The sequence below is a fragment of the Rousettus aegyptiacus genome, unplaced genomic scaffold (assembly GCF_014176215.1).
Source record: "Rousettus aegyptiacus isolate mRouAeg1 unplaced genomic scaffold, mRouAeg1.p scaffold_m13_p_2, whole genome shotgun sequence".
In the NCBI taxonomy this organism is placed as follows: domain Eukaryota; kingdom Metazoa; phylum Chordata; class Mammalia; order Chiroptera; family Pteropodidae; genus Rousettus; species Rousettus aegyptiacus.
In genome coordinates this window covers 124,824,258-124,832,598 of record NW_023416295.1, presented here as the reverse complement: position 1 = coordinate 124,832,598, position 8,341 = coordinate 124,824,258, and positions in this window count along the sequence as shown.

The following is an 8,341-nucleotide window of genomic DNA, read 5'->3' as shown; positions in this document are numbered from 1 at the left end:
GGCCCTTTAAGAGAAATGCCTGGGACCCCCATAGTCCTTCTTCTCACTCAGCCACTATCTCCACTGGTTTTCACAGCCAGAAGTTGTGGGGACTTCTCTGGGGAGCCTAGTGTGGGGCTGGGACCCCTCACTCCTCCAGGGGAACTTTGAAGCTAAGATATCCCTCCTGAATTTTTAATTGCCATAAGCAGATGTGGGACCAGCCAGATCAGCATCTCTGCACCACCTACCAGTCTTGAGGTGGGCTTTTCTATATGTCTCCAGTTGTAGGATTTATGTTCAGCTGGACTTCAGATAACTCCTAGTGATGGCTATTCTGTGGTTTAGTCGTAACTTTGATGTGGTCGTGAGAGGAGGCTGCAACAGCATTTACATTCTCTGCCACCTTTACTGGAAATCCACATTGTCCCAATATTTAGCACATACTTCATGCATGGTAAGTATTCAGTAAATAACAGTTATTTCTATTTCTGCAACAATATGTAGTATAAAACAGAGTTCTGTTATTTTCTTGGATTATTGTAGGCCTCCTTTTAGTTCCCAGGGTCCCAGTTTTCAGCATTGTGCACCCTTTCTAGTACTGCAGGATGATTTCAGCCTGATGACAAGACCATTTCTCTCCCAGGGAGAAGAGTTTACTTAAATATTTGAATTTTTTGGATCTGTATTGTTTTCCAAAGTGTATCAAGCCAATGGTGTATGAAGGGCAATGGATGCACCTAATTCTTAATAATTGGATGGGTTTTCTCATTTGGTCTTGTTAGACAATTCCGTGCAGTACAATTAAATCATGAGAGAGAGAGAATTCAGTTAAATGGCTTCTCTCCCAGCCTCCAGCCTCTCTTCTTACTGGAATATTGTGGGATGAGAGATTTCCTTTTTTTTCTGCCTGAGGTAGCCCATGTGCAGTGGCTTAATTGATTTGCATGAGTTCCATTTCTATGGGCCAAAGGTTATGCGATGATATTAAGAAAAGGGTTAAAATAGGTGGTTGAATTATTGAATTAATTTACTGATTGACTCATGTAAATCTGGCCCTAAAGGTGGCTCACAGCAATTGAGCCTATGTGAACTGCTATCTCTTTAGTTTGCTTTTAAAAATCACCTTGTCCTGTGCTTAAGACTGTACCATGGACACCAAATTAAATATTAATTCTGTACAATTCAAATGCATCGTCTTACACTTGTTAATCTTCCTATAGCCAGTTAGATATTACTTGGCTAAAAAAAAGATCTTGAAGTCTATACATATTTAAAAAGCCATTTTATCATGGCCATAACATTTTTCTCACCATCAGATTTTCTCTCCTCTTTATTTCCCCTTTAGGTCTTACTAAAGAAAATACAAGTCCAGAGTGTTTTGTACAAAAGGAGTACCTGTGCATAAAAACAGAATATTTATTTATTGAATTGAATAATTTATCTCTACATCCCCACTTTGCAAAGAGGTGTGTTATTTCTAAATCTCAAATAATAAAGCTGCTTCTGAATGTGTTGGTCATTGCTTTGCACAGAGACAGTGAGAAATATGAATACGAGAGCGTGGTCTCTGTGAGAAGTGATGAAGAATGGTGGTTGTGACCTTGGCCTTTGGCACCAGCTTATCTGCCTTTGAATCTCAGCTTTTCTACTTGTCAACCATGTCACCTTAGGCAACTTATTTAATTTCTCCCTGTTGAAATTACTACCTGTAAATTAGGGCTGACAGGATCAAAAATAAACAGTGCCTGATACATAATATGTGTCATATTAAGTGCATACTATAATCATTTGGTATTTTTCTCTGAGGTATGGTTTTTACTCAATGTAAACATTAATAAAAGACATACAGCACCCATATGATGTCCTGAAAGATACATAGCCTCACTTCAAATGGGCTGATGCAGTCACAACAGGGTCATTTATCTCTCAAGATGCTTCTGGGCTCATGGGAGTCGAGACCTGAGTGGAGTGTAATGAGTGAGGGCTTTTAGAGTCAAACAAGTTAGGAACTGTATCTCAGCTGTTCCATCTGTAAGCTGGGTGACCTTGAGCAGGCCGCTTACTCATTCTGAGCCATGATTTCTTCACCTGTGAGAGGCTCTTGGGGGAAGGATTAAAAGAGGCACAGTATGGAAAGCATTTTGCACAGTACCTGGTCCATGATAAGTGCTCAATAAAAGGTAGCTTTTTATTGTTGTGACTGAGTCTTGGAGGAAGACAACCCAAAAACTTACATTAGGAAGCATGGAACCTTTTCTAGGAACAGTTTCTCCCTTCATGTCTTTATTTTCCTTGGGTGTAAGGATTAAAAAAATCCTTTGCTGAAACAATGTCTCAAAAATGTACTAATTTTAACTGCATGTTGACTAGTTAAATTCAATTATTCAGGGTAGGTGAGACCCTTTTGACAAATTAGACCAAATTACAGCAGCAGTGTAAGAATATAACATTCCAATTCCCAGCATGTTTAGTCCCAAAGTCCCATCTTCATTTATCCATCCATCCATTCATTCATTTAACATTTACTGCATACCTCTGTATGTCAGGCAACTGCCACTTTGAATCATTTCTTAACTTATGCTGACTATTCTCTTATGGTCAGATCCTTTTTTTTTTTTTTTGTATATTTCATCTTCTCAGCTAGATTATAAAGATGATTTGATAAAAGATAGTTGAGAGAAATTATATCTTCAGCTTCAGTGGATATTTGTTATTATTTGGTGATCTAGTATCTGATTTCTTTCTAATTGGGGAATCCCTCATTGGGTGTAGTCCTGGAAAATCATCTATTTTTATTCTTTTCTAAAAACTAAATTTATTCATGTAAATTACTTTTAAGTATTCGGTACATTGGTTAGACATCTATATAGTTCATAAAATGATCTCCTCAATTGCTCCCTCCCTCCCCTGGCTTTCCACTTAGCCATTATATTAATGCTAACTGCATTCCCTATGCCATGCTCCCCATGCCCAACTATCAACTGCTAATTTGTACTTCTTTAACCCTTCACTCCATTCTCCCAGACCCGTAGGTCCCCTCCCCTCTGTCCGTCACCAAATTGTCCACTATATTTGTGAGTCTGTTTTTGATTAGTTTGTTCTTTTTGTTCCTTAGATACCGCATGTAAATGAAATCATATGGTATTTATCTTTCTCTGTCTGACTTATTTCACTCAGCATAATAAGCTCTAGGTCATCTATGTCATTGCAAATGGTAGGATTTCATTTTTTTTAATGGCTGAGTAATATTCCATTGTATATATGAACCATAATTTCTTTATCCAATCATCTGATGATGGGCGTTAGGTTGCTTCCATATCTTGGCTATTGTAAATTGTGCTGCCATGAGTGCGTAGATCTTTACGAATTATTGTTTTGGGTTTCTTCATATAAATACCCAGAAGTGCAATTGCTGGGTCAGAAGCTATATTCATTTTTAATATTTTGAGAAGCCTCCACATTGTTTTCCATAGTGGCTGTACCAATTTGCAATCTCATCAACAATGTATGTTCCCTCTTCTCTTCATCCTCACCAACGTTTGCTGTTTTTTGATTTATTGATGATAGCCATTCTGACAGGTGTGAGGTGATATCTCACTGTGGTTTTAATTTGCATTTATCTGATGATTAGCAACTTCAAACATCTTTTCATATGTCTGTTAGCCATCTGTATTTCCTCTTTGGAGAAATATCTGTTCAGGTCTTCTGCCCATTTTTAAATTGGATTGTTTGTTTTTGTTGCTTAGTTGTATAAATTCTTTATAAATTTTGGATATTAACCCCATATCAGATGCATCATCAGTGAATATCTTCTCCCAAACAGACAATTGTCTTTTTGTTTTGTTGATGTTTTCCTTTACTCTACAAAAACTTTTTAGTTTGATGTAATCCCATTTGTTTATTTTTTCTTTTGTTTGCCTTGCTCCAGGAGATATATCTGAAAAGAAGTTCCTGTTAGTAATATCACAGAATTTACTGCCTATGTTTTCTTCTAAAAGTTTTATGGTTTCAGGTCTTACATTTAAATCTTTCATCCATTTTGAGTCTATTATTATATATGGTGTAAGAAGATGGTCCAACTTCTTCTTTTTTTTTTTTTTGTATGTATTTATCCAATTTTCCAAACACCATTTATTGAAGAGACTGTTTCCCCCCCATTATTTATTCTTACCTCCTTTGTCATATATTAAGAGAGTGTATAGGTGTGGATTTATGTCTGGGCTCTCTATTCTGTTCCATTGATCAACGCATTTGTTTTTATGCCAATACCATGCTGTTTTGATTACTGTAGCCTTGTAGTACATATTTTTATTCTTACTTGTAGAACCCTTTGCCCACAAAGGCAGCAACATTAGGAAACGTGGTAGAAAAAATGAGGATAACAGAGTATTTTAACTCCTTTTTAAGCTTTAGTAAGGTCTTACTAAAAGGGTTCTATTTAGCCTGAAATTGAAAAGAGAGAAGGAACCCTTGCTCACCACCGACTTTGCGAAAAGAGGGCTTTTATGTGGTAGTCTGTAATCTAAAGTGGTTTAGGGTCTAGCAGATTGAAGAATCTCTTTCCCAAGCTAAAATTAGTGCATACAAAAGCAAAGAGGTACAAGACTCAGCTGAACATAAGGTGGAAGTTAAGAGAAGCCTGATTCCCCAAGACTCCCTCAAGTACCTCCTTCTACGTACTTCCTGCTGGAGAGCAGAAGTAGTAACTGCTTTTGTGAAAATACAGCTGGGATAGAGCTGTTCCTGCACAGTCTTTTTAGAATTGGCCCAAGGTGAAGACCATTAAGTCAAGGCTATAGAAAATCATTAGAAGGAAAAAATTCCTAGTAAAGCCTATGACTTGACAAGATATATGCCTTGATTGCACACAGGATTAATACCAGTGAGAGGTAAGGAAATGTTTCTGGAATTTTCTAGAGAGGGTGTTTTCCTGAGGTTCTGTTGGTGGTACCCAGAAAACCCCTTTGCCTCTGAGCTTGGAAAGAAAGTATGTAGCCTTGGGAGCTACTTGTGACTATGAGAAAGCCAGGCCAGAAAGAAATTGGATGTTTCCTACTGTGGTTGAATGGTCTATCGAGCTTGTCTAAAGTCCTCTTTATCTCTGGATTTTTTAGTTAGGTGAGCTAATTAGTCACTTTGCTATTCAATCCAGGCCAAACTAAATTTCCTCTAAGTTGCAACAGAAATTGTTATAAGTAATTTGTCTTTTTCTCAGTACTCGAAATTGGAAGCTTGGCCTTTTAACATTTGAGAATTAGCAAGGTCTATACTGATATTACCAAAACTGGTTTATTACAGTCAATGAGAGATCCTCATAAGTGCTGAATATCTAACACTAGGTCCAACCTTTTCCTAAGACTTCTACATCATTTTAGCTGAGATCAATTTAGTGCTTCCTGCAGATAACTCTAAAAATTCAGGCACTTTCTCTTCTACCTTTACAGTTACCTCAGCCAACTGCGTCAATAATATTCTAATTTAAGATGCTTCTTGGGGAAAAGCACTTCCCAAAGATTTGTCTTCAAGCTTTTCACCTGCAGTGAGAACTTCTGTCATTATTTCTTCCAGGAGCCCTTAGTAAAGTTGCCACAACAATCACTGTATTTAATGTTTTTTGTTCTTTTCCTCGGGAAAGATTTGGAACTAACAAATTGTTTTTATACAAATATCATTAAAACTGGTATGTACTTTTCTCAGAAGATGAAGTTTATTTTACATTATGGCACCAAATAGGATATTTATACTTGCAAAATTGCTGTGAAAAGTCTTGTTCCAAAAATGGTGCCAGATTGCCCTTTAATGTATTTGGTAAAAATTGTGAAAGGAACCTGTTTATTTAAAAATCCTTGAATGGGTAATTGAGTTATGACTACATTTCATCATTTATGTCCAAAGAGATTATAAGATGCACTGGACCATGTCTTCTTTCAAGCAGCAGCCTGTCTGATGGCTATACCCTCTGTATTTACTTACCAGAGTTAGAGGTCCTCATCTGCTTGTTTATATTGAAAAAAGAATCCATCTCACAAACGGGGTTCAGTCAAGAGCAGTAATACCTTGATGCTATGTAGCGCTATTTTGATTAGAGAATTAAGAACAGAATAACTCTTGACTCATCTCTACATCTTTTGGTCATTTCTGAAATTTCCACCTAATTGCTTATTTGAAAAAAACCCTAAAATTATATCTAACCTGAAGATGGGAATCACTGCAGTTTGTGGCAGTTGCCTGTTACACTAGTGAAAATCCTTTAGCTGGGAGGTGATGTTCTTTCCTAACCCTAAGAAATAAGAGATATGCCACTGATGCTGTTTACTCTCTTTTGGGGACTCAATAAAGTTAGTGTTTATTCAATGATTTAAAAATGACCTGATGAAATTACACTTTGGAGTAAGTCATCCTGCATGCAGAAAGAAAATGCTTTTTGCTTTGATACCTCTTCTTCTGCTCAGAAATTATGATCTGTGCCCTAGGCTATCAAACATCAGTGTGCAAAATTATTCACAAAGGGTTTATGGTTCAAGTGGTAAATCCAGGCATTTACGAAATGTTGACCCAAGTGAGTCAGCACAGAAAGCTTGATCTTTCATTTTGATGAAAATGTAATTTTATGGATGTCAAGTTGAAGTTCAAAAGTGACATATCGTGTCACACAGATAAATAGTTTTGCCAAAAGCAATGCCATAATTCATAAGTGCTTGTCTGGCCAATAGTAAGTACCAGGCTGATTAAATGAAGTGCTTGCTAATAAATGCAGTCTTTATCTCACGCTATGCATTTGCCTTTTCTGAATAATAAAGATTGTCCTATTTAAGAACTCATATTAGTGCTGCAAGTCAATATCTAACATAGAGATACTTACATATGTGCTTCTTTTTCCCTCAGAAAGATTAATTTTAGAGCACTATGTAACAATAAAGTGTGATTATCTGAGATGATTTATCTCCTAGGCCCCTCATAGACCAATTGTTAGCACCAAAAAAAGGTAAAGAGAATAATTTTAAAAATAGCTGTTTTTCTCGATGTGCTTTTAGTGCTGAGGAGGCAACAGACTTGTACATAAATAACTTTCTTTACATTACAGCCCCAATCCGCTTTCTATCAGTTCCCCTGTGGTCCCCCAGCACTTCTCTGGCTCTCAAGTCCAGCTGTCAGCTCAGTCACTTGGGGCTTCCTGCAGCTCGGGAAGCCCCATGTGCTTTTCTACCTTTGTGCCTTGCAATCTTTGCATGGCTGTTATGCCTGGTATGTCTTTCTCTCCCATTCTTAGTGAACTACTGCTCTTCTCTCAAGGCTCAATTCAGTTTCTGTCTTTTGAAAACATCTCTTACTTGCTAGGTAGAACAGCATCATTTTTCTTTTGTAACTTGATTACAGTTACCATCCTCATCCCTTTGAATTAGAGGACTGTCTCCTTACTATGCTCTCTGAGAATAGGAATTCAGATGTTTTATTTTTTTGTATTTACATTGCTCAACACAGTGACTGACACTGAATAGTGAATGAATAATTCAGGCTTAAATAGAGAGGCAATTTTAGGAAAGTAAGGTTCTGAGAGGCTACCTCGCTCCAGACTCTATTCAAAGTTTAACTTGTTCCGAAATTTTTCCCAGAATAGCCATCTGCTTGCTCTCTAATTTGATGGCAATCATTCCTTCATTTGTCATTCTCCTAGCTGTTAGAGACGTTCTTTGTAGCAAATAATTTTGCCCTTGTGGATATACTAATTTGTATTTTTAGTGTCATCTTATTAATAGTTTTACATTCTTAGGCAAATTGTTAGGCCTCTTTAATAAAAAGCTAGCCTTCTGAAACCGAACTTCCTATTTTATGTTTTTTCCCCTAACTCTCCTCCCTCATGTTATATATAGTACAGTGCTCTGCTCATAGGAAGGACTGCATACACACTGTTGAAGAGATGAAATTAGATTATCTGATATATTGAAATTCTATTTTTTAATTTTCTTCTCTCATCTCATTATTTAACAAGAAATGAAAATAGTAGTCAGTACACCTTTAATTTTAAAAAGCTGATTTATTTTAAAAAATAATATGGTCTTTATCTTGAATTTATAAGGAAATCTGCTCTTTGAATTTCTGAGAAAAGTAAAGGTCAAACTATAAATAATTATGTGCATTAATGTTGGCTATTAATGCCAATCATGAAACAGAGTGGAAATGTATATATTTTCTGTGGAAAGAACTTTTGATCGCAAATCACTCTTTTCAGACATCCCTGACAAATTGATAGCAAGGATATTTTCGAAAAATGAATTTGCCAATCTTTTCTTTAAGGATTTCACTTGACACATTTCTTGAAATGATACAGGTGATTTCTTACATCCTAAATGATTTGACC